This window comes from Drosophila kikkawai, unplaced genomic scaffold, assembly GCF_030179895.1.
Source record: "Drosophila kikkawai strain 14028-0561.14 unplaced genomic scaffold, DkikHiC1v2 scaffold_89, whole genome shotgun sequence".
NCBI classification, from domain to species: Eukaryota; Metazoa; Arthropoda; class Insecta; order Diptera; family Drosophilidae; genus Drosophila; species Drosophila kikkawai.
Window position 1 is genome coordinate 25,298 of NW_027222751.1, and position 27,334 is coordinate 52,631.

The 27,334-nt window shown below is 35.4% G+C and overlaps 2 long non-coding RNA genes across 2 annotated transcripts; one reads left to right on the forward strand and one right to left on the reverse strand.

Annotated features, from left to right (window-relative positions):
• The first annotated feature begins 6,104 nt into the window (after nucleotides 1–6,104).
• LOC138929618 (uncharacterized) lies at nucleotides 6,105–6,999 on the forward strand. The gene is made up of 3 exons (XR_011445856.1): nucleotides 6,105–6,317; nucleotides 6,369–6,524; nucleotides 6,581–6,999. It is a non-coding gene; the product is annotated as an uncharacterized lncRNA (long non-coding RNA).
• Nucleotides 7,000–14,167: 7,168 nt separating this feature from the next.
• LOC138929617 (uncharacterized) lies at nucleotides 14,168–18,408 on the reverse strand. Its single transcript, XR_011445855.1, has 2 exons — nucleotides 17,639–18,408; nucleotides 14,168–14,780 (listed from the first exon to the last, which is right to left on the reverse strand). It is a non-coding gene; the product is annotated as an uncharacterized lncRNA (long non-coding RNA).
• Nucleotides 18,409–27,334: the final 8,926 nt, after the last annotated feature.

Consider the following 27,334-nt stretch of genomic DNA (forward strand, 5'->3'; position numbering starts at 1 on the left):
AAAAATGAAATGAAAACAAGAAAGGAAGCTAACTTCGGCACGCCGAAGTTTGTATACCCTTGCAGATTGGTTTTGATGTTTATTTTATAGATTTAAATGCTGAAAACACTCACAAAACAGAGTTTCATTACATTTTACCTATACTTATTATGTTTACAGTTTGACAGTTACAGTTTTACATTCCCAGCTTTATATTTTCTCTACATTTACCGATCGTTTATATGGCAGCTATATGATATAGTTGTCCGATTTTCATAAAATTTATACCAAAATTCTAGAATAATAAAATAAGCTTATATCTAAAAGTAGATAAGAATATGTTGAAAAACAACGAAGTTATAATTTTTTTCCTATCCATTTGCCGATCGTTCCTATGGCAGCTATAAGATATAGTCGTCCGATTTTCATAAAATTTTTACCAAAATTCTGATATAATATAGAATTGCTATGTCTTAAAAATGATGCAAAAATATTGAAAAACAGCCAAGTTATAATTTTTTTTCTAAAAATTTATCGAAGATTTGTATGGGAGCTATATGATATAGTCGTCCGATCCGGCCCGTTCCGACATATATAGCAGTGAGAGTATATAGAAGACTATATGCAAAGTTTCATTCAGATAGCTTTAAAACTGAGGGACTAGTTTGCGTAGAAACGGACAGACGGACGGACGGACAGACGGACGGACAGACGGACATGGCTAGATCGACTCGGCTGTTGATGCTGATCAAGAATATATATACTTTATAGGGTCGGAAACGTCTCCTTCACTGCGTTGCAAACTTCTGACTGAAATTATAATACCCTGCAAGGGTATAAATATAAAATAATGTAACTAAATAATAACTACGATAAATATATAAAAACACATGCAAAGTAAATATAAAAAAAATAATATAATGTAACTAAATAATAACTACGATAAATAAATAAGAACGCATGCAACATTAGACTACGGTGATACACTACGAGCTAACTCTAGAAGTATTAAAGTTTTTAGTACAGAAGGGCTATCGCTACGAATTATAATGTCAGAGAGGCGGTTGTAATCCGTACATAAAACCCTAAAGGGTATATGCACTTCAAACTCCCGCCTACAGTGATTTACTACTAAAGGGATAAGGGTTCTAGATGTTAGTCGGGGAACGTGGAAATTGAGCTGCCCTAAGAGAAAGGGGCTCTCAACATCACCGTTTATTAGGTTATGGAGGAATACGACACCAAGCATCGTTCTACGGTTAGCTAGGGAGGGTAAGTTAATTAATAGGAGTCTACTTGAATACGACGGTAGCCTCTCATCAGCATCCCAAGGTAGGCCACGGAGGGCGAAAAGTAAAAAGTTCTTTTGTACAGATTCAATACGGTTAATATGGATATGGATACCATCATTAAAATTCTCAAAAATTGAGAAAAAATGAAATGAAAAAAAGCCCTAAACGTAGTATGCAGATTTGTTAAGCGTAAAAAAACCCAATTCAGAACAGCTTTCCGAATTGTCCTCCAAAATTTGATTTCAAAATATAAAATAATACTTTTTCTGGCTGAGGGAGTCATTTCCGACCCCATAAATCATATATATTCTTGATCAGCATTAACAGGAGAATCGATTTAGCCATATCCGAAGGAAAAAATTTTTTGAGCCATTTTCTCAAAATTTGATGGTACCATCATTAAAATTCTCAAAAATTGAGAAAAAATGAAATGAAAACAAGAAAGGAAGCTAACTTCGGCACGCCGAAGTTTGTATACCCTTGCAGATTGGTTTTGATGTTTATATTATAGATTTAAATGCTGATAACACACACAAAACAGAGTTTCATTACATTTTACCTATACTTATTATGTTTACATTTTGACAGTTACAGTTTTACATTCCCAGCTTTACATTTTCTCTACATTTACCGATCGTTTATATGGCAGCTATATGATATAGTTGTCCGATTTTCATAAAATTTATACCAAAATTCTAGAATAATAAAATAAGCTTATATCTAAAAGTAGATAAGAATATGTTGAAAAACAACGAAGCTATAATTTTTTTCCTATTCATTTGCCGATCGTTCCTATGGCAGCTATAAGATATAGTCGTCCGATTTTCATAAAATTTTTACCAAAATTCTGAAATAATATAAAATGGCTATGTCTCAAAAATGATTCATTGAAAAACAGCCAAGTTATAATTTTTTTTCTAAAAATTTATCGAACATTTGTATGGGAGCTATATGATATAGTCGTCCGATCCGGCCCGTTCCGACATATATAGCAGTGAGAGTATATAGAAGACTATATGCAAAGTTTCATTCAGATAGCTTTAAAACTGAGGGACTAGTTTGCGTAGAAACGGACAGACGGACGGACGGACGGACAGACGGACGGACAGACGGACAGTCGGACAGACGGACAGTCGGACAGACGGACAGTCGGACAGACGGACAGACGGACATGGCTAGATCGACTCGGCTGTTGATGCTGATCAAGAATATATATACTTTATAGGGTCGGAAACGTCTCCTTCACTGCGTTGCAAACTTCTGACTGAAATTATAATACCCTGCAAGGGTATAAAAAGTTATAATTTTTTTTCTAAAATTTTTCAGATAGTTCCTATGGCAGCTATAGGATATAGTCATTTGATTTTCATTAAATTAAATACGAAATTAGAAATTAATACAAGATGACCATATCTCAAAAAAGATAAAAATTCGTTATAAAACAAAGAAGTTGTAATTTTTTTCTATTAATTTCCGGATCGTTCCTATGGCATCTATATGATATAGTCGTCCGATTTTCATAAAATTTTTACCAAAATTCAAAAATAATATAAAATGGCTAGATCGACTCGGCTGTTGATGCTGATCAAGAATATATATACTTTATAGGGTCGGAAACGTCTCCTTTACTGCGTTGCAAACTTCTGACTGAAATTATAATACCCTGCAAGGGTATAAAAAGCCTTAAACGTAGTATGCAGATTTGTTAAGCGTAGAAAACCCAATTCAGAACAGCTTTCCGAATTGTCCTCCAAAATTTGATTTCAAAATATAAAATAATACTTTTTCTGGCTGAAGGAGTCATTTCCGACCCCATAAATCATATATATTCTTGATCAGCATTAACAGGAGAATCGATTTAGCCATATCCGAAGGAAAACATTTTTTGAGCCATTTTCTCAAAATTTGATAAGGGGTACGCGCGGGGTCCCGCTTCCACCTCCCGCCCAACCGACCGAGGGGCGCAGCCGTGTGACGTACGGCACGAATCGCGAACTAGATAGACGCGGTGAATTAAGGAAGATAAGAACGAGGAAACGTTACAAGAGAACAAAAATTAATAAGGGGAACAAAAATATATAATATAATAAAAATATAATATAATAAAAATAGTAATAATTAAGTAAAAACGCATGCAAAATAAATATAAAAACAAGAAAGGAAGCTAACTTCGGCACGCCGAAGTTTGTATACCCTTGCAGATTGGTTTTGATGTTTATATTATAGATTTAAATGCTGAAAACACACACAAAACAGAGTTTCATTACATTTTACCTATACTTATTATGTTTACAGTTTGACAGTTACAGTTTTACATTCCCAGCTTTATATAGTCGTCCGATCCGGCCCGTTCCGACATATATAGCAGTGAGAGTATATAGAAGACTCTATGCAAAGTTTCATTCAGATAGCTTTAAAACTGAGGGACTAGTTTGCGTAGAAACAGACAGACGGACAGATGGACAGATGGACAGACGGACAGACGGACATGGCTAGATCGACTCGGCTGTTGATGCTGATCAAGAATATATATACTTTATAGGGTCGGAAACGTCTCCTTCACTGCGTTGCAAACTTCTGACTGAAATTATAATACCCTGCAAGGGTATAAAAAGCTCTAAACGTAGTATGCAGATTTGTTAAGCGTAGAAAACCCAATTCAGAACAGCTTTCCGAATTGTCCTCCAAAATTTGATTTCAAAATATAAATCAATAATTATAATAATAAATAAATAATAATTAAGTAAAAACGCATGCAAAATAAATATAAAAAATATAAAATAATGTAACTAAATAATAACTACGATAAATAAATAAAAACACATGCAAAGTAAATATAAAAAAAATAATATAATGTAACTAAATAATAACTACGATAAATAAATAAGAACGCATGCAACATTAGACTACGGTGATACACTACGAGCTAACTCTACAAGTATTAGTAGTTAAATAAGCCTGGTTTCGGGACCTTTGATGTCGGTAAAAAGGGTAATAAAAATGCAATTAATGGATTAGCTGTTAAAATTAGAGTGGTTTAGATAATAAAAATGCACTTAGTTAGGGGGAGATATGAACCTGTCATAAGAGGGGGTAATAAAGATGGAATAAATTAGGGTCAGTGCATGTAAAAGGACACTTGAGATCAAGTGTTCAAGGGATTCCCACAGGGATATGGATACGAGTGCGAATGCAACGGAGCGATCCCGGTAGCGACCCCGGATCGATGCACGTGCACCGACGACCCCTCACTTAGAGGGTGAGGCAATTGAAAAAGGGCGCACCGGGGAGATCCTGCACCGACAGGAGTGATCCTGACCCACACGTGTACGTTCACCCACTTAAGGCAATTGAAAAAGGGCGCACGGCGGCGGTGCATCCCGTGTACGTTCACCCACGATCCTCACTTGATAAAGGGACGGGGTGTAAGTGAAGAAGGGCGCCAGACGTGAACGTTCAGGCAACATCCATCGCTTGATAAAGGGACGGGGTGTAAGTGAACAAGGGCTCCAGACGTGAACGTTCAGGCAACATCCTCACTTGATAAAGGGACGGGGTGTAAGTGAACAAGGGCGCCAGAGTCGAAACATGTTCCCACCCACGACTCAGGACTGTGATTTTCCCTGTGAGATACCTCACTTGAAAAAGGTCACTTGTTTTCCCACTGAAGGGCCGCTGGAAAGAGGATCAGAGCAGTCAAATTTTCCCACCCTCATCCCACCTACACTAGATCAAGTGCGTGCAACAACCTGCTCAATTAGCTCACCAAAGTAGGGATGGTGAAGGATGCACTTGTAACGGTTTCTCAACAGTCGGTGCAATGTGAAACACCCCATCCACCCAAACTCAAATCCACAGTCAATCCGAAAAGTAAAGGCTGCAAAAGAAATATCCCATATCCCATTTCCACCATTAAAAAAATGCTATCAATTTATTTATTTTTTTTGTAAATATAATTTTATTTTTCAAGTATAATAATCAAAAGCGATGTTCCAAATTAACATACATTTTCATAATTTTTAATGATTTTTGTGAGCGTACAGTAAAGAAATGGCAAGCACATGTATCAACTCCATCCTCGACATTATCATGTGCCCAACAACAAGATGTGAAATGTTGCCCATGAATATTGGAAACCAGCGGTGTATCAGCCATCCTTTTATAAAAATATTTGAGCGACTCCTCCAGATATTGCTCATGTTCGGGGAAAATTTGATGTTTAAACATTTTCATGAAATTATTTATTTTTATTACAAGTTGTTGAATGCTATTACTGGTTGAGATGATGTCTTTGTTTTTTAGTGTTAGCATTTTGATGGATCCGTGTACGTCTACTTGCAATGAATTCAAAAATTTAAATGAAGTAATCCTTTCCAAATTGTTAGACGATACGTTGAACCAATCCAGTTAGTGGCGAGTATTCAACTAGTCGATCATGGATGAGAAGGCAATATGCCTTTGTATTTATCTCACTCGCAACAGTTAGCTCAGTGGAAATTTTTATATCAGTCGCTCCTGATTTGACACTCTCGTTCTGGTATGAGAGATCAACAACCACAATAGGAGCCTTCGACATGAATTCCATCGGAGATAAAAGAGCTCGGGGTTCTCGATTGTAATAGCTCTCTTGAAATTTTGTATACATGTCATACAAGACAGCAAACCGATTCTCATTATATTTAACATTCAAATCCTCATAGGGATATACTTCAGAATTAAGATATACCTTTGCATTTCTCAAATTGTTTGTAATTAGTTCTCCATTCAATGTAAATGCAATAACAGCAAAAACGTGGACGTTCTCTGTTTGCAGACATCTTGACATTCCATATATGATGTGTTCCCTGAACCAATGTCGGATTTATATAACAATCCCAACTCCGGAATGCGAGTGGGAGGCTAGCTCCACTCTTTACTACATTAAACATTTTAATTTTAGCACTGTCACTTGGAACGATGTGGGGGATCTTCCAACTTATACTATTTATAGCAATGTTATGGATTTTTCCATCAACATTTTTCACAAACATATCATCAGGGTTTTTCGTAAGTAACAGAACGAGCTCATGTTTACAGTTTAAAACGACTTTCTTATAGTCTTCAGCGAACCCCATCAACATTTTTAAAGGTACAGAAAAACTGAAATGTCCTCCAGAAGGGATATTGTCCCCGCCACTCCACCCCGCATTGCGATAAGCCGCTCCTTCCTGTTGGCCGACTGAGAGAAAGTTCTTAATAGTCGTTGTTATTCCAGTAAAACGCGTCCTATCCAATTCACACCCATTCAACTCATATCTTATTTCATCCAGAAAATAGGCCATGCAATTATTTTTGAGCAAACCGCTAACGCCATTTGTACTAGTCTTTCCTGTATTTGAGTCAATAATTTTGCTAAGCGTTCCTTCAAAATGGAGAAAACTTTCACATGGAAGGACATACAAATCTTGGTTTTGCAAACTGATCCGTACTTCATCATTTGCTTTGAAGTTCTGCTGATATGGATAATATGAATGAAACTCTTTTTTAATAATAGATTCATCGTTAGCAGGCTTTTCCTGGACATAAAAGATCTCATTCATTTGAATATTAGTTGATAAACTTTATTTAATATTAAATCCCAACGATTTCAAAATCAATTTATTTTTTAATGTGAGGGCCGGGCGTTGATGTGAAGATGATGGTGCTTTCACTTCAGCTTTAGATTTGATAATGTTATCAAAGGATCGATGAGTACCCCTTTTATTGTAAATAATCATTCTGTCGGTCGTAAGTGGAGACGGATTGATACAGTTTCCCCACGCAAATTAACTAAATCTCCGTCCTGATCAGTTATCCGTATTTCTAGTGTGCTTATTTCTCTGGTGTTCACAGGCAAATAAATCAAATTTCGTGGTGTTATGTTCATTTTATATCCAGGGGGGACATTGATTCCAAATTCATGAAGCACATGATTTGGTTTATTCCCTACATATGACCCGCTTATAATGTTGCATTCCAATCTAACAGAATTTATTTTTAAAATATTGACGGGATTATCCGAGATGTAAACTTCTTTCTCATGTGGTCTTAATTTTCGTTTATTAAATCCGAATAAACGACCAATTGATCGTTCATGATTAAAATATACGGTCTCATTTTTAGTAATAACTTGAACTTGTAAAGTGTTGATATTACACTCTATTTTTATACTGTCTTGAAGCTCATACTCCTTGAGCTTATTAATAATATATTTTGAAATATCATCAAACTCATATGAGCCAATTGGTATTTCAATGACTTTGTTCCCAATATGAAATAAGTTGTTCCCCTTATCAACATTCGGTATAGAATTGAATGTATAAAAATCAATTAGAGCACATTCATAATTACGTTTTAGCTCAATTTGTGGGAAAAAATTCTCGCAAAGTACAGATGTATTCCCATTTAGAGCTATTGTCAATGATGTAGTCATTATGATGCTTGAGTCTGAACTGACTTTATTCACAATAATATTATTATATTTATATTATCATTATTATTTATTCAAGTATAATAAATTGATCGAATCCTTTTCTATATCGTCCAGCTTTCATATCATCGTCTTTAGAGATTACAAGAAATCCAAATTTATCGACCCAACACTTTCGTGAAATTTCCATGAATGTTTCAAAATTCATATCAGAATGAACATGATCTCGATATATGTGACGAAGGTTCATATCGTCCTGCTTAAACATTATAATAAAATTTGCATTATCTCGTATTAAATGTTTTGGAATATGTGTATACGTTTGACATAAATAGAATGAATCAATATTTCTATGTCGCCCCATACAAAAATAATTGCGAATAGCAGTTTGCTTTTCACACGCTACGTCATCAAACACCATGATGGAATTGTTTTTAGCTTCCTCTGGTGACAAAACACTGTCATTCGCTGAAAATGTATAATATCCCATTCCTCGTATTGGTTTTACAAGTTTTTCCAAATACTCATATTTCGGTTGATATAAACTCTTTGAATACACGTATATATTTTCGAATTTCAGGCCGTTTGGGTCCTCGATTAAGGCAATCATCACATTAGTTTTTCCGCAATTGGAGGGACCTACCACCAAAGCTCTGATCGTGTTTGGGAGCAGTGAACTGTGACGCCGATGTTTACTCTCCCCATCACCACCACTTTCAATGTTTTTTACTATGATTTTTTTATTTTGTCTTAATAAACGGATGTTTTAGAGATATGTACTTCATTCAAAGACAACCAGTCGTTAATTGAGGTTGTTATAAAATGGGTAAACATTTTTATAATATTACCAGTCATAAATCAAATGTCAAACAGGGTACAGGTCTCATAAATAATTTAATAAACACTCTTCCCTTTGAGGCTCATATACCTGGGTATAATTACTGTGGACCTGGTACGAAGCTAGAGAAACGATTAGCTCGCGGTGATCGGGGGATCAACGGCTTAGACGAAGCTTGTAGGGAACACGATATAGCATATTCAACTACAAAGGATTTGGGGGAACGTCATAAAGCAGACTCGATTTTAATTGATAGGGCTTGGGATCGAGTAAAAGCAGCGGATAGCAGCATTAGTGAGAGGGCTGCATCATATTTTGTTACAAACATGATGAAGCTAAAAAAGAAATTTGGTATGGGAGCAAAGCAACAGAAAAAGAAAGTGGTGAAAAAATCTCTTGCATCAATCATCAAAAAGGCAACCACCGAATTGCGAAAGCATAAGCCACTTGACATATTGAATGCTGTTAAAGTGGCACGCAGTGCAGTATCGAAATCAATGGGATGTAAGAAAAATGTTGTAATTCCACGGGTAATAGCAGTTCCAAAAGTTGGTGGTTTTTTACCATTGGTACCTATTTTAACAGCCCTTAGCGCTGTAGGTAGTTTAGCGTCAGGTAGCGCTGCAATTGTAAAATCAATTAACAATGCAAAGATGGCAAAGGCACAACTTGAGGAAAACCAGAGACATAACAGAAAAATGGAATCTGTATCGTTGGGTAAAGGCTTGTACCTACAACCATACAAGAAAGGCTATGGCATATCATTTTCAAAAAATAATAATAAACAAAAAACTATTAAATGAGCTACCCAAGAGAGCACTTTCCAATTTTGATATATTGAAGTTTGCCTTTAAAAATATTCCACATTTTCGGGGGGTTTATATGAGAGATGAGATACCCAAAGTACCACATTATTCCGAGTGTGGAATAATAAATTTAGCAGACTCATCATCAGAAGGAACGCATTGGGTGGCGTATTATAAGAAAGGATCAGACTCGTACTACTTTGACAGTTTTGGTAACTTGCAGCCGCCTTTAGAAATAATTAGATATTTAGGGGAAAAAATAAGATATAATTATCAGCGTTTCCAAAAATTTGGTACTTTTAACTGTGGACATTTATGCCTTAAATTTTTGCTAGACTGTAATTCTTCCCATACCCTTCGTAACCACTTCACATGAAGTGGACACTTTGACCTTTTACAAAGCTAGACGTTCTATCCCTTGAGACCGAATACCATAGTACAAGTGGATAGCAGTGGGAGGAGAAATATGCTCCTTGGCGGGTATAAATTCAGGGACCTCGTCTAGGAAAAATATCATTCAGCCACCAGCATCAGCAGCAACAACAGTAGCAGCAACAGCAGCATCATGAACCAGTTCACCACCACCACCACCAGCTCTACCAGCTCCACCAGCTCTACCAGCTCCACCAGCTCTACCAGCTCCGCCAGCTCCACCGACTCCAACAACGCATCCAGCTCCACCAGCTCTACCAGCTCCACCAGCTCCAACTCAACCGCCTCCAACCTCCCCACTGGGGTCACGCAGGAGGACATCGATGCCCTTTTGAGGGATATTGAGGAAGACCCTCAGATGCAGGCCTTCAACGCCTGCAGAGTGAAAAGGAAGTTTCCCTTTCACAAGCTGCCGATGAATATACCGTTTCATATTTATTCGGCCAGGCGGGTGACGGGAAGGTACGGCACCAATATTATGGTGGAACTGGATACAAGGAATGTATTCCTCCCGGAGAGGTTCTCGCGCCTTAGTGATGAGGTAATCCAAAACATTTCTTCAGGGTCGTATTCTCTCCAAAAGCTGAAGGATGGGAACGTTAAAATAGATTTAAGTACAAATTTCAATAAATAATAAAAAAAAATAAAATTAAAAAAAAATTACAAATTTTTTATTGGGAAAAGGGACTTGGTAAAATTCTTTTTCAGCCTTTATATTTCAATAAATAATAAAAAAAAATTAAAATTAAAAAAAAATTACAAATTTTTTATTGGGAAAAGGGACTTGGGAAAATTCTTTTTCAGCCTTTATATTTCAGTTAAAAAATGAAAACAAAAATAAATAAAAAAAAAATTTTTATATATATAAAAAATATTACAAATTTTTATTTGGGAAAGGGGACTTGGGAAATTTATTTTTCAGCCTTTATATTTCAGTTAAAAAATGAAAACAGACCTGGTAAACAGATCAGGTGTGATTATCAGGTCGGTTTATCAGACCTGATACGGTTTATCAGACCTGGTAAACAGATCAGGTCTGATTATCAGGTCGGTTTATCAGACCTGATACGGTTTATCAGACCTGATAAACAGATCAGGTCTGATTATCAGGTCGGTTTATCAGATTAGGTATATATGATCATGATTTATTAATTATTTCTCAGTGCATACCGGACTCCGAGACAGATATAACCAGTATTGTTCTTTCGATTGAAACATTCTAAAATTTCATCACAATGAACCAAAATATTTTATCACAATTGAATAAAACTCGAAATGCTTAAAAAAAAAATTTTTTTGAGCTAAAACAATTTAAATGTCAGAATACTATGGGTTTAGAAGAAACATTTAAGCCGATAACTGAACCGCTAAATGAACTTGTTAATCATACCAAAAAAATTGAGTACAATAAACACAAAGAGAACCAATATGATAAAACTAAGATGGAGATTGAAAATAAAACTCCGCATATGAAAAAGAGGAAACTTACATTTTATACTGCGCCTAACAAAAATTCAAATGCTGAAGAAGATGAATACAATCTATCGGATTGGAGGTTGAAAAGTGCTGAAGAAGATGGTTATGAGAATACTCGCAATGATAATAGAGATGATGATGATGATGATGATGATCAATTTTACTCCCAACCCGCAATAGACGATGATTTTTCATTCACACCACCCGATCACCACTTAAATAAATCACCTGCAATATCAAGCCAAACGTCTCTCCACGCACCAAGTGTATTATCAAGGCAATCCTCCCTCAATTCATCTCCATTGATAGCAACTCAACCTCTGTTTGAAGAGAGCCCGAAAAATTTTAATGTTAGTGAACTGGCACGAGAACGAATTTTGGATAAGACATATGGACCATACAAAAATGAAGCTGGGCAATTAATGTTGGGAAATAACAAAATAAATGTAACCAACAATATAATTGAATTTGATGATGGTCAAAACTGGCGACTCACAAGCGGATTATATTCTTTAATATGTCACCACCTCCCAAATAATTATAATGCAGATGACCTGGAAATATATCGAGAAATATTAATAAAAACAAATGTGTATCGAAGAAATTTTCAACCAAATGGACAAGTGAAAGGAACGAGAGCATTGAAATATTCGAAAATTATTAAACCACTTTTAGCTAAGGTACCCGTCGCCGAATCTACACCCAAAGGGAAAAAAGAAATAATAAGTGGGTCTGGTTTCATGACACTTGAGATGAATAAGCCTAAATTAATCTACTGGAACGATCCAAATGAATTAGTGGAACGACTTCAGCTCTTAATAGCATCGGAATCAGCAGGCAATCAAAACCACAATAATGAGATTACATCGATAATTGAGGAACTAAGAGAGGCTAAAATTATATTCTAATTAAGTATATAATTATGAAACATTATCAAATAAGATTATAATCATAATGTCCGTTGACAAGTTTGGACGTTTTTTACATGACAAGCAGAACACTAATTTAAAACGATATGAAAAATCTGGGACAGGACTCTTCATAGATACGGATGGAAACTTTAATATTCAGCGAAGGCGCTTAAAAAATGGAGACTTTCCAAAAGAGAATTCGGACTTAGTCATTAAAGAATATGTTGACAAGGCTATACTCGATATAAGAGCATCGCTAATGTCACATCAAGAGGAGTTAATTATTAGTATTCCTGATGTGAGGGCCACCGATATTGAGGATCGTTTAGACAGACTTGAGGTTATTATTTCAAGTATTATTGAAAAAAAAGGATATTCTAAGTAACTTGTGTGAAAATGAGTAGACGGGGTATTATTAATGAATTACATGCTCCTGCACGAAAACATTTTCTACGTCGGAGAGTTATTACAAAGGGAATAAATTGGTTATGGCAGGCTGACTTGGTGGATATGCAAAAGTACTCTCCCACGAATAAGGGATATCGCTACCTTCTTACAGTTATTGACACCTTCTCAAAGCTCGCCTTTGGCGAAGCACTTAAGTCTAAGACTGCTTCACATGTTTCTGAAGCAATGGAAAAAATTTTCAACTCTGGGTATGGAGTACCTAAGCATCTACAAACAGATGACGGTAAAGAGTTTTTTAACATACAATTTAAGTCGTTGATGAATCGTTATGAAATAAATCATTATTCGACATTTAGTACTCTAAAGGCTTCCATTGTGGAACGATTCAACAGGACATTAAAAGAACTAATGTGGAAGGAGTTTTCTTACAATGGGACCTATAAATGGATCGATATGTATCAAGCCTTAATTAACTTTTACAACAATAAAGTACACAGGACTATAAAAATGGCTCCCGTAGAAGTAAACGCCGAGAATGAGAGGCATATCTTGCAAACGGTGTACAATAATATCAAAATGTTTGCAGGTAGCAAACTGAAAATTGGTGACAATGTTCGAATTTCGAAATATAAGGGAGTTTTTGAAAAAGGATTTACTCCGAATTGGAATGTTGAAATTTTTACAATATACAAAATTCAAAACACTTATCCGGTAACATACCTATTAAAGGACTTGAATGGAAATCCCGTAAAAGGCGGATTCTATAAGGAAGAGCTGAAAAAAACCCGATTTCCCAACACATATCTAGTTGAAAAGGTACTTAAAAGACAAGGCAAAAGAGCACTCGTACGTTGGTTGGGCTTCCCGAAAAGTGACGACAGCTGGATAAATACATCTGAAATTTTGTAATGAAATAAACATACACATACAACACATTTTATTTTTATTTTTTTATTTTTTTAATTTTTATTTATTTTTAATTTTAACTTTACATTATACATTATATTTTAATCTTAGATCTAAACATTTTGAATAAATTATTTTAGTTTAAAACTTAAATACAATGTTTTATTTACAAATTTGAATTTATATTTTATATCACAAATTCTGGATTTTCTAGTTTAGCTATTTTAATATAATGCCAAATTAAATCTCGTTCATATTCGTCGAGCGCACTGTTTGTTTCCTCCAACTTTCTTTTTAAGTCTTCTCTCTTTCTTTCACTCATTATCGCAAGAGTTTCATTATTTAACCCCCGTGCTCTGTCTGCTAGAGATGAGATACACCCCATAAGTTCCCCTTCTCTTGTCGAATAGTGTCCTATCGCTTTTGTGGCAATTCCGTCTTCACATATTAGCCTCTTGTCATCCTTATTATCTAATGTAATTTTTGTAATTTTGTATGTATTAATTTCATGCCCCCTAGACCGAAACAAATACATGCTATCACTTTCTTGTTGTCCTGTGAACAAACAATTTTTATATTTCTCGAATGTAATTTTCTCCAAGGCACTTCGCTTCACGCCCTTATTTTTTTTGTTGGCAAAAACCACCCTCCTATTAACAACACATATGCACTTATAGTTTATAATTATATTTAATGAGTCTTTTCTTTCATTTGGCACAGCACATCTACTATTCACAAAGGTTGTTTTACGCGAACTAAACTAAATACATTTCAATGTGTCCCTTTTATAGTTGATCTTCGCAACACTTAATTCTAGGTATTTGAGGATCTCCGCAACATTTAATTCTAGGTATTTGAGGATCTCCGCAACATTTAATTCTAAGTATTTGATGTTGCTTTTGTCTTGCAGCCAAACAATGTTGCAGACTTATGTTGGTTGCATTTAATACACCTCCTCAAAAACAACATTAAATAAACTAAAAAAAAAAACAATTCAGTACAAAAAAAAACTTATAAGACATGCTGTGCCTTCTGGGGTGCATACAATATCTTGGTTCAACATTTGTTGCATGGATTGGGGAAAACCCAGAAAAACCCAATCAAACCAAGCAAATATATATGTAGATAAATTAAAATAAATTTAAGTTCAAAAATTTAATAAAAAAAAAACGCAAAATAAGAAGATATTTCATAGTAGATAGGAGTGTTCATCCTTTTTGGTTTAGGTTTGTTGTTCATCGTCATCAGTAAGACCCATTCTGCTTCTTAGCTTGAGGAATCTGGCTGCAGGTAAAGTTTTTGTAAGAATATCAGCTAGTTGGTTGTCTGTGGAAATATACTCAAGAACAATTAGCTTATTTTCAATCTGTTCCCGAGAAAAATGGTATTTAATATCAATATGCTTTGATCGTTTGTGACATGAGGGGTTGTTTGCAATGCTAATGCATCCCTGATTATCTTCGTAAAGTTTTATCGCTTCATTAATTTCAAATTTAATACTTTTCATTAAAGACTTAATCCACAAAGATTCTCTAACTGCTTCGAATAGAGCCATGTACTCGGCTTCAGTTGATGAGGCAGCCACCGAGTTCTGCTTCTTAGTTTCCATGAAATAACATATGATTCAAATAATTTAAATATGTAACCGGTTGTACTTTTTCTATCGCACTCACTACCCGCCCAGTCAGAATCAACATATCCTGTAATAATATTTTTGAAATTAGAGTTCTTAACAAAAGTTAATTTAAGATCAGCTGTTCCTTTCAAATACCTAAGAACTCTTTTTAAACATGTCCATAATTCAATATTATTATTATTAGTATATCTACTTAATATACTAATTGATGCACACAAATCCGGTCTTGTACACAACATTACATACATCAAGCAGCCTATTAAATTTCGACACGGTGCATCATAACTTTCTTTTGAGCTTAAGGCCGCAAAATTTATTTTACTTGGTAGTGGAGTGCTTACTGGATTACATTCTTCCATGTTAAATTTCTTTAAAATATTTTTAATATAAGGCGTCTGGCTGAGCTCGAACTTGTTTGATTTTCTTTCTATTTTTATTCCTATAAAATAACGAATTTCAAGTAAGTCAGTCATTCTAAATTTTGTCATGAGATATGATTTTAGTTTAGTCATGGTGTCAATGTTTTCAGTAGCTATTACTAAATCATCAACATATAAGAGCAGGTATATATTTTTAGAGATACATCCTTTATCTAATATATAGATACAACGATCCACAGCGGAGTTTTCAAAACCAATTTCTTTTAAAACATTCTCAAATACCTCAAACCAGCATCTTGCAGCTTGTTTAAGGCCATATAAAGCTTTGTTCAATTTACAGACTTTATCATTTTCGAAAGGTAGTCCTTGAGGAATTTTCATATATATATCTTCTTTAAGCAGGCCATTCAAGAATGCTGTTTTCACATCCATATGGTGAACCTTTAAGTCAAATTGGTTTGAAAGTGATAGAATAAATCTAAAACTGGAAATTCTCGCTACAGGTGCGAATGTTTCATCGTAATCAATCAAATGCTGTTGTGTGAAGCCTCTTGCTACTAGTCTTGCTTTGTATCTAATATTCTCACCAAGTTCGTTATGTTTAATGGTAAAAACCCATTTACAGTCTACAATGTTTTTATCCTTTGGCTTTTCAACAATACTCCATGTGTTATTATAAGTATGAGAATCTAACTCTTCACGAATTGCTTTTTCCCACTCCACTCTATCACTTCTGTTATTTATATCTTCAAAGGAGTTTGGAGTATCATTCGCAAAAGCATGTGCATTCATTAAACAATTATTGAGAAATCTATAAGATGTTTGTGGTTTACCTTTCAATCTCTCACTTCGCCTTATTTCAGTTTCTTTTTCTTTCTGGGGTGAATCAGGCAATTGGTGCTCAACACTTATAGCCTCTTCTTCTAGAGATGTTTCACAACTAGGCTGTATATCTAAAATTTGCATTTTAGATTTTTCCTCCGTACTTTCATTCCGGAAATTTTCTTCTGCACTTTCCTTACTTTTATTTAGGATACATTGTTGATCACTTTCCATGTGTTTACTCACATCTATACCATCCTCCATTTCTTTGAGGATATCAAGCTGATCACTTTCAGTGCACTCTTCCACAAAATTAAAATTTTGTTCCACAGTCCTAGAATTTTTCATATTTGTCTCATCGACAATTACATCTCTTGCCACAATAAATTTTCTAGACTCAACATCCCAAATTTTTAACCCATTCTGTTCATACCCAACGTGTATACCCTTTTTTGATTTTTCATCAAACTTTCGTTTTCGGATTTTGTTGTGTATGTATACCGTTGCACCAAATACCTTCAGGTATTTTAGACATGGCTTTCTTTCATGCCATAATTCATAGGGAGTCTTTGTTATGTCTTTCAATGCTTTGCTTGAGCTTCTGTTAATTAAATAAGTTGCTGTTAAGACAGCTTCACCCCAGAAACTTTTACTTAAATTTGCGCCATGTATCATGGATCTAGCCTTTTCTGTTAAAGTCCTTATCATACGTTCAGATACCCCGTTCAATTGGGGTGTATGTGGCACTGTAAGATGATAAGTAATTCCTCTCTCCACACAGTATTCTCTCATTTCGTTTGACAAATATTCCCGCCCATTGTCTATATACAAATTGACAACCTTCAAATTGAAATGGGCTTCACTTTTTGAAATGAAGTCTTTGAAAACGGAAAATACTTCGGATTTATATTTTATTAAATAGGTAACACAATAGTGTGTAAACTGATCGACAAAAACAACGAAATAATTTTTCCCATCGATAGTAGGAGGGCTAATAGGGCCACAAACATCAGAATGCACAATATATAATGGTCTTTTAATGTAACTTTTATCTTTGAATTTTTCAAATGGCAATCTTGATTGTTTGCCTTTAACACATGCTTCACATATATCTTCATTTGGATGGACATTCTTTAACACTTCAGTATCTTCAAACATATTATATCGTATGAGTTCTAAAAATTTTCCCTTGCTAACGTGTCCTAACCTCTCATGCCACAACTGATACTGTTTAAAATGATTATTGTTTAATGTATGTGCTTTATAACATATTTTAAATTCCATAGTTGGCACATTGTACTTACAGGAGTTTTTAATAATTATGTTACCGTTCTTTGTAACCGTGACACCTCCTGCGTTGAATTCAATAACCATTCCAGCCTCTTGCATTCTTTTAACAGAGATTAAATTATGTGGAATATCTTTGCAATAAAGTACGTCTTCCAAAGTAATGTTTTTCTGGAACTCATTTTTAAGTTTCATTATGCCTTTTGCCGTAGCATAAATAAATTCACCACACTTTGCCACTGATATTTCAATTGGTGTTTTTAAACTTATGTAGTCAGCAAACAGTTCTTTATCATTTATCATATGGTCTGACGCGCCCGAGTCCAAAATAAATGAAACATCACTTTTGTTTTTAATTATAGCACGATTCAACATAAATGCGAAACCTTTTTCAACTGTGGCCACTTGAGCCTGTTTTCCACTTTCGTTTTCTTTATTGTTTTTATTTAGCCTTTTAAAATGGTAACAATCCTTTTTAAAGTGTCCTTTTTTACCGCAATGATGGCATGTATATTTTGATTTAAAATTATTTTTGTTTGGTTTGAATTTTGATTTATTTTTGAAATTATTAAATTTTGTTTGTTCCTTTTTATTATAATTTCCCACAGCTTGCAATGATTTAAGACTTGTGTCTTTACTTATACCTTTAAGTTTTATTTCCTGATCTAGCAAACGTGTCTTTACAAATGCCAAAGTTATTTTTGCTTCTGATAGAGTCTCTATAGCAGTTATCACCCCATCGTAGGCGGCTGGCATTGTCAATAGAAGATGTGACACTTTGTCCATCTCATCCATCTCTGCCCCTGATGCTACTAACTCACTAATTAACTCGTCAAAAGTAACAAAATGATTTGCAAGTGTGACCTCTCCTTTTAATTTTAATGACAGTAATTGCTTTCTGATAGAAAGCTGAGATGCCAGACTCTTTCGCTCATAAATGGCGTCCAGATTGGTAAAAATCGTTTTTGCTGAGCTTTCATCATTTGCGAACCCAAGAAATGAATCACTTAGGAACTCAATGATTATACTTTTAGCAGTATTTTCTGCTTTCATCCACTCATCAGTCATTTTTTCAGGAGGATCTTTATCAATTACTTTTAAAGAATCGTTTTCGGATAAAAGAGCCCTTACTCTGAATTTCCAAACGGAATACCTATCGCCGTCAAACGGCTTTATATTTCTCTTTGACTTTTCCATTTTCCAGAATTGACAAAATTAAAAGGAATTAGAAACCTCTGAACTTAGTTCGAAAAAAAAATTTTTCTTGTGAAAAGTTACCCTCAAATTTATCTTTAAAAAAATGTCTTTCCAAAATTCTTAAGAAAAATTTCGCATCAGATTGGTCCCGTATTTCTGGTTAAACGCTGCTGTCTGTTTCTCAGAATCCTTTACATAAAGCCTATTTCACAATATGTCTTAATAGTTGAAGTCACTAGTACATACATTTCATAATTTGAATTTTAATTATTAATACTTCATCAAAATCAAATTGAAATTATTTCACTATTAACTTTGTTTGATTTTTCTTATATTTCGCTTTTCAATATTTTATTTAATACTTTGTTTTAAGCACTTTACTTAGTCACACAATAAGGTTTAAATTTTCACTCTTTTTTTTTTAGGTTTATGAATTTGTTTAAACAATTTGTTTTAACCAATTTAAATTGCAGAGGGAGCTGGTCCCCATAACCTGTTGGCAAAAACCACCCTCCTATTAACAACACATATGCACTTATAGTTTATAATTATATTTAATGAGTCTTTTCTTTCATTTGGCACAGCACATCTACTATTCACAAAGGTTGTTTTACGCGAACTAAACTAAATACATTTCAATGTGTCCCTTTTATAGTTGATCTTCGCAACACTTAATTCTAGGTATTTGAGGATCTCCGCAACATTTAATTCTAGGTATTTGAGGATCTCCGCAACATTTAATTCTAAGTATTTGATGTTGCTTTTGTCTTGCAGCCAAACAATGTTGCAGACTTATGTTGGTTGCATTTAATATTTTTTGACACATTTTTCGGGCTCGCTACCTGCACTTGACGCTGTATAGGCGTACATCTTAGACCTTAGACCCACAAACTCTGTCATTGGCCTGCCATGCAGCTCATCCTTAAAGTACCCTAAGCGCTTCTTGTTACACTGCGGAAAACCATATTGCCTAGCCAATTCATCAGGGTATTCAGATGTATCAAATTTTAATTGAATATCATCTCGAATGTCCTTATATAAATCCTCTGTCTTTATGGAATAGATAAATGAATCTGTATCCATATAGTTTAATTTCAGTGCATCTTGAAATTTTGGTTTCATATAAGAGTAGTGAAAATCGTACATTTTCCATTTGGATAACTCCAACACTACAAAACCTAGATATGTTGGCTTATCACAAACGTTACGCAACCTATTCATTTGAATTGCGTACATGTTTTCACTAAACTTAGTTGCACTGTGAAAATTTGATTTAGCTTTTAGGTCCCTAGCACATAATCTCGGACGCCCACCTTTTGGACCCACAGGTGGAGCTTCCCATTCTGTCACTATCCGAATATCTTTGCGCTTTAAGCTGTTTTCCATCGTTTTACCATAGACGCTGTTGTTTAAAAGCTTATACAAGTCTTTTTCGAAGTTACTTTTAGCCCTAGTCCTGTGTGCAGTGTTAATGTCAATATATTCTTTAAGCCAGGGTTTTTGCTTGAATCGAAGGATATTGTGAATCTTTTCAAGTTTCAATCCATTTAGTAAGCATTGCTGCAAAGTTCTGTAGTGCATAATGTATTTATTTTTATCGCAAAGATCCGCTATTAACTTTGCAGTCTTGGATTTTTTTGAAGGACGTCTATTTGCGGGACAGAAAGGCAGGTCATTGTGTTGGTCGTGAAGTGCATATGGGTACTTCAAGTCGACCTCTAGAATGTATCCATACCCACTACTTTCAGAAATAGAATTAATATTAAATGATTCTATTTCTGAAGGTTCCATCCATTTAAAATCGCCATAGGGGAGTGGTTCAGACATTGCCCATCCATATAAATTGTTTGCATCCACATACATCAAATATTCCGATTCCTTAGTTGGATCGAAATCTTTGAGGTATTTGTGGTTCGCTTTTGTATATCGATGACTACTTTGAACTAAACCCCCCCGAATTCCACTTTGAATAAATGAAATCATGTCTATATCCGATATTAACTCGAGGGATATTTTGGTAGTCTTCAACATCGCATCCCATGAGAAGCCCGGAGTTGTATAATAATGGGCAGGATCGAGTTCGTAGATACCTTTACAGATAGCCCTAAAATTCTGAAAGACATCTGTCAGCAACAAAACGTCTGTCTTCAAATATAGCTCTAAATAATCTCTAAGTGTTTTACACTTGAAGTGGGACCAAACCTGAACTGCATGGAGATAATCAGCTTCAGAACATTCTGAGTCTGTTAATTTGCTGAAAAATGCACTCCTTGGTGGGAGACAAGTTTCCATCAGCTTGCGCTCAGAATCTAAATATTCATAGGGAAATACACCTTTCCTACGAAGCAAACTAAAATCAGTACTATTTGGAAATTGATTTCGAAGAACTTTGAAATCCCCTTCATTTAAAGTTCCTGCAAGGTTGTCTAGGCTAGAGGGCATGAAACGAATAGTATCTAAAAATCTAATTTCTAATTTATTTTTTCCTATAGGAATATATTTTGAAATTGAAATGTATACCTCCTTATTCAAGGGAATTATTTTAATTTCACCCTCAATCTCCCCGAGTTCTTTCACAAATAAATGAGCATCGTATTTAGACATATTGTGAAAGAAAACAGGTATGAAATCTCCTGTCTTATACTTTAGGTTACACTCGCTATGTGCAGCCCCTCGAAATTGACCTGTAAAATGACAGTGATCTCTCACTCTATCATTTCCTAAAACTCCCTTACATATGTGGCAGTTAAGGGCCTCATCGAAATCATAAGCATCCTGTGCACTCATTTGAAGGGGGACTATATAATTCATGTACTTCTCGTAAATAGCAGACAAATCAGACGTTAAACTATCTACAAAAGTGCGCCCGACATTTGAACCTGTCTTTGAAACATATTTGTCTAAGGCAGGGTCAAATGAACACTTAATATAATACCCGAAGGCAATCGGAATATGCTTATTTACTATTTGCGTCTTCTCACTTACATCTATCGTTGTGGGCTCGAGTATACACTCGAAGTCGGCATACACAGCAAAGGGTACCTCCAGCTGGCGGTTAATATGGTCGAATTTGATGACATCTCCTTCCTTGGGTGCTTCGCTCACAATGTTGGTGCATCTTTCTGCATGGCGTTGAGCTCTGGCCTCATTTGTTGAGTATGAGAGGCACTTGTTGCAGAACCAACGCTTATCACCGTTTTTTCCCAATTGTGATGATAGAAGTCTGTAAAACAAAAATGTATTTATATGTATAAGTGGATTGACATAAAAATATAATTATTTCATATATATTTTTTTTTTTTGATATATTTATGTTTTTTCTTACCCGGACATATTTTTAATCCACATGTAATGGCCATAATTATCAGGGGTTGGTCCATCGAGGAAAAGCATATTTACGTGGTTCTCCTTCTCCTTTCCATTCGAATATAGTGGGCCGTATACGGTGTCCTTCTCCTCATCATACCCAAACACATTTACACTTATGTGAGGGTTTTGAAGCACGAAATTGTCAATGCTCTTTATTTTCATCGGGAACGCCAACCCAGTAAAATCGATTTTTATATTATTGGTGTGGATAATTGGTGATTTAATATCCACACCATAGGCATTGCACCTTTCTCCTTTCTCTTTTAAGGGGTTAAGTGCTGAGACTATTGCCCACTTGAAGCAGAAAACATCCCTATTCTGCACATTGATGCATGCTCTGCGTTTTTTAAGAGAGGGAGGGAGATCGAAATACTCAGATCCCTTGAGAGGAACACATTGCATCATGTTCAACTCGACCCTAACTATGCGTGTTAGGGTCCATCCACTGTCCTTCTCTTGGAACTCACCCATTTTCGTAATAATGGCTTCAGTGTGGGAATTATATAAATCGGATAAATTTGAGCCAATCGTAAGCAGAGTCATCTTACTCTGAAACGATTTCATTTCCACTTGTGTTTCATGTTCTTTAATTAACATGTATTCTGCAAACAGTTCAAAATTTATTTTTGAAGCTGTGTGGAACGCTAGCACTCTTTCGATATGAGGGAGTAGCGCTTGGCCCGCTTCATTTAGGAATTCAACAGGAATCCTAAGAGCTGCTCCCTCATTTATGAACATATACTGAAGGATGCGTCCCTTGTATCCATCGATGATTTGCTTTACACTCCCATCCAGGGGTCGGGTAGCAAAATATTTGTGCTGCTCCGTCCGCACATGGTTGTGCCATTGAGTTGATAGGGGTAGGTATCGCTGGCAGGAGTTGCAATAAATTGCATTCATGTTGTTGTTGATGATGTTGTTCTTGTTGGCGTACATTTTTGTATTTGTTTGTTTTTAAAAACTTTTGGTTTTTTGTTATTAATTTTTTTAAGATTTTTGGTTTTGTTCGTTTTTGATTGTTTTAAAAAACTTTTGGTTTTTGTTATTAATTTTTTTAAGGTTTTTGGTTTTGTTTGTTTTTGATTGTTTTTAAAAACTTTTGGTTTTTTGTTATTAATTTTTTTAAGGTTTTTTTCGATTTTGTGTATTTTGTAAATTATATTTTACAAACTTTTTTACACTTTGCACTTGTTTTTTATTTCACTTTGAAATTTTCGGTTGCGGTTGCGGCGGCGGTTGATGGTGACGGTTGAGACACAAACTAGGAGTGATTCTTAAGTCACAACTAGTCTTTTCGTAGACCCGCAAAACTATCAACAAACAAATACGAAAAATGTGGGACAAACACTTGATGTCCATTCCCAACCTTTCCATCCTTTTTTGAAGTGTGATCCAACTTCGATGAGTAACCGTTACAAGTGCATCCTTCACCCATCCAGATTTTTGGTGAGCTAATTGAGCAGGTTGTTGCACGCACTTGATCTAGTGTAGGTGGGATGAGGGTGGGAAAATTTGACTGCTCTGATCCTCTTTCCAGCGGCCCTTCAGTGGGAAAACAAGTGACCTTTTTCAAGTGAGGTATCTCACAGGGAAAATCACAGTCCTGAGTCGTGGGTGGGAACATGTTTCGACTCTGGCGCCCTTGTTGACTTACACCCCGTCCCTTTATCAAGTGAGGATGTTGCCTGAACGTTCACGTCTGGAGCCCTTGTTCACTTACACCCCGTCCCTTTATCAAGCGATGGATGTTGCCTGAACGTTCACGTCTGGCGCCCTTCTTCACTTACACCCCGTCCCTTTATCAAGTGAGGATCGTGGGTGAACGTACACGGGATGCACCGCCGCCGTGCGCCCTTTTTCAATTGCCTTAAGTGGGTGAACGTACACGTGTGGGTCAGGATCACTCCTGTCGGTGCAGGATCTCCCCGGTGCGCCCTTTTTCAATTGCCTCACCCTCTAAGTGAGGGGTCGTCGGTGCACGTGCATCGATCCGGGGTCGCTACCGGGATCGCTCCGTTGCATTCGCACTCGTATCCATATCCCTGTGGGAATCCCTTGAACACTTGATCTCAAGTGTCCTTTTACATGCACTGACCCTAATTTATTCCATCTTTATTACCCCCTCTTATGACAGGTTCATATCTCCCCCTAACTAAGTGCATTTTTATTATCTAAACCACTCTAATTTTGACAGCTAATCCATTAATTGCATTTTTATTACCCTTTTTACCGACATCAAAGGTCCCGAAACCAGGCTTATTTAACTACTAGTATTAAAGTTTTTAGTACAGAAGGGCTATCGCTACGAATTATAATGTCAGAGAGGCGGTTGTAATCCGTACATAAAACCCTAAAGGGATCATGCACTTCAAACTCCCGCCTACAGTGATTTACTACTAAAGGGATAAGGGTTCTAGATGTTAGTCGGGGAACGTGGAAATTGAGCTGCCCTAAGAGAAAGGGGCTCTCAACATCACCGTTTATTAGGTTATGGAGGAATACGACACCAAGCATCGTTCTACGGTTAGCTAGGGAGGGTAAGTTAATTAATAGGAGTCTACTTGAATACGACGGTAGCCTCTCATCAGCATCCCAAGGTAGGCCACGGAGGGCGAAAAGTAAAAAGTTCTTTTGTACAGATTCAATACGGTTAATATGGATATGGATACCATCATTAAAATTCTCAAAAATTGAGAAAAAATGAAATGAAAAAAAGCCCTAAACGTAGTATGCAGATTTGTTAAGCGTAGAAATCCCAATACAGAACAGCTTTCCGAATTGTCCTCCAAAATTTGATTTCAAAATATAAAATAATACTTTTTCTGGCTGAAGGAGTCATTTCCGACCCCATAAATCATATATATTCTTGATCAGCATTAATAGGAGAATCGAATTAGCCATATCCGAAGGAAAAAATTTTTTGAGCCATTTTCTCAAAATTTGATAAGGGGTACCATCATTAAAATTCTCAAAAATTGAGAAAAAATGAAATGAAAACAAGAAAGAAAGCTAACTTCGGCACGCCGAAGTTTGTATACCCTTGCAGATTGGTTTTGATGTTTATTTTATAGATTTAAATGCTGAAAACACTCACAAAACAGAGTTTCATTACATTTTACCTATACTTATTATGTTTACAGTTTGACAGTTACAGTTTTACATTCCCAGCTTTACATTTTCTCTACATTTACCGATCGTTTATATGGCAGCTATATGATATAGTTGTCCGATTTTCATAAAATTTATACCAAAATTCTAGAATAATAAAATAAGCTTATATCTAAAAGTAGATAAGAATATGTTGAAAAACAACGAAGTTATAATTTTTTTCCTATCCATTTGCCGATCGTTCCTATGGCAGCTATAAGATATAGTAGTTTTCATAAAATTTTTATAAAAATTCTGAAATAATATAGAATTGCTATGTCTTAAAAATGATGCAAAAATATTGAAAAACAGCCAAGTTATAATTTTTTTTCTAAAAATTTATCGAAGATTTGTATGGGAGCTATATGATATAGTCGTCCGATCCGGCCCGTTCCGACATATATAGCAGTGAGAGTATATAGAAGACTATATGCAAAGTTTCATTCAGATAGCTTTAAAACTGAGGGACTAGTTTGCGTAGAAACGGACAGACGGACGGACGGACAGACGGACGGACAGACGGACATGGCTAGATCGACTCGGCTGTTGATGCTGATCAAGAATATATATACTTTATAGGGTCGGAAACGTCTCCTTCACTGCGTTGCAAACTTCTGACTGAAATTATAATACCCTGCAAGGGTATAAATATAAAATAATGTAACTAAATAATAACTACGATAAATATATAAAAACACATGCAAAGTAAATATAAAAAAAATAATATAATGTAACTAAATAATAACTACGATAAATAAATAAGAACGCATGCAACATTAGACTACGGTGATACACTACGAGCTAACTCTACAAGTATTAAAGTTTTTAGTACAGAAGGGCTATCGCTACGAATTATAATGTCAGAGAGGCGGTTGTAATCCGTACATAAAACCCTAAAGGGTATATGCACTTCAAACTCCCGCCTACAGTGATTTACTACTAAAGGGATAAGGGTTCTAGATGTTAGTCGGGGAACGTGGAAATTGAGCTGCCCTAAGAGAAAGGGGCTCTCAACATCACCGTTTATTAGGTTATGGAGGAATACGACACCAAGCATCGTTCTACGGTTAGCTAGGGAGGGTAAGTTAATTAATAGGAGTCTACTTGAATACGACGGTAGCCTCTCATCAGCATCCCAAGGTAGGCCACGGAGGGCGAAAAGTAAAAAGTTCTTTTGTACAGATTCAATACGGTTAATATGGATATGGATACCATCATTAAAATTCTCAAAAATTGAGAAAAAATGAAATGAAAAAAAGCCCTAAACGTAGTATGCAGATTTGTTAAGCGTAAAAAAACCCAATTCAGAACAGCTTTCCGAATTGTCCTCCAAAATTTGATTTCAAAATATAAAATAATACTTTTTCTGGCTGAGGGAGTCATTTCCGACCCCATAAATCATATATATTCTTGATCAGCATTAACAGGAGAATCGATTTAGCCATATCCGAAGGAAAAAATTTTTTGAGCCATTTTCTCAAAATTTGATGGTACCATCATTAAAATTCTCAAAAATTGAGAAAAAATGAAATGAAAACAAGAAAGGAAGCTAACTTCGGCACGCCGAAGTTTGTATACCCTTGCAGATTGGTTTTGATGTTTATATTATAGATTTAAATGCTGAAAACACACACAAAACAGAGTTTCATTACATTTTACCTATACTTATTATGTTTACATTTTGACAGTTACAGTTTTACATTCCCTTTACATTTTCTCTACATTTACCGATCGTTTATATGGCAGCTATATGATATAGTTGTCCGATTTTCATAAAATTTATACCAAAATTCTAGAATAATAAAATAAGCTTATATCAAAAAGTAGATAAGAATATGTTGAAAAACAACGAAGCTATAATTTTTTTCCTATTCATTTGCCGATCGTTCCTATGGCAGCTATAAGATATAGTCGTCCGATTTTCATAAAATTTTTACCAAAATTCTGAAATAATATAAAATGGCTATGTCTCAAAAATGATTCATTGAAAAACAGCCAAG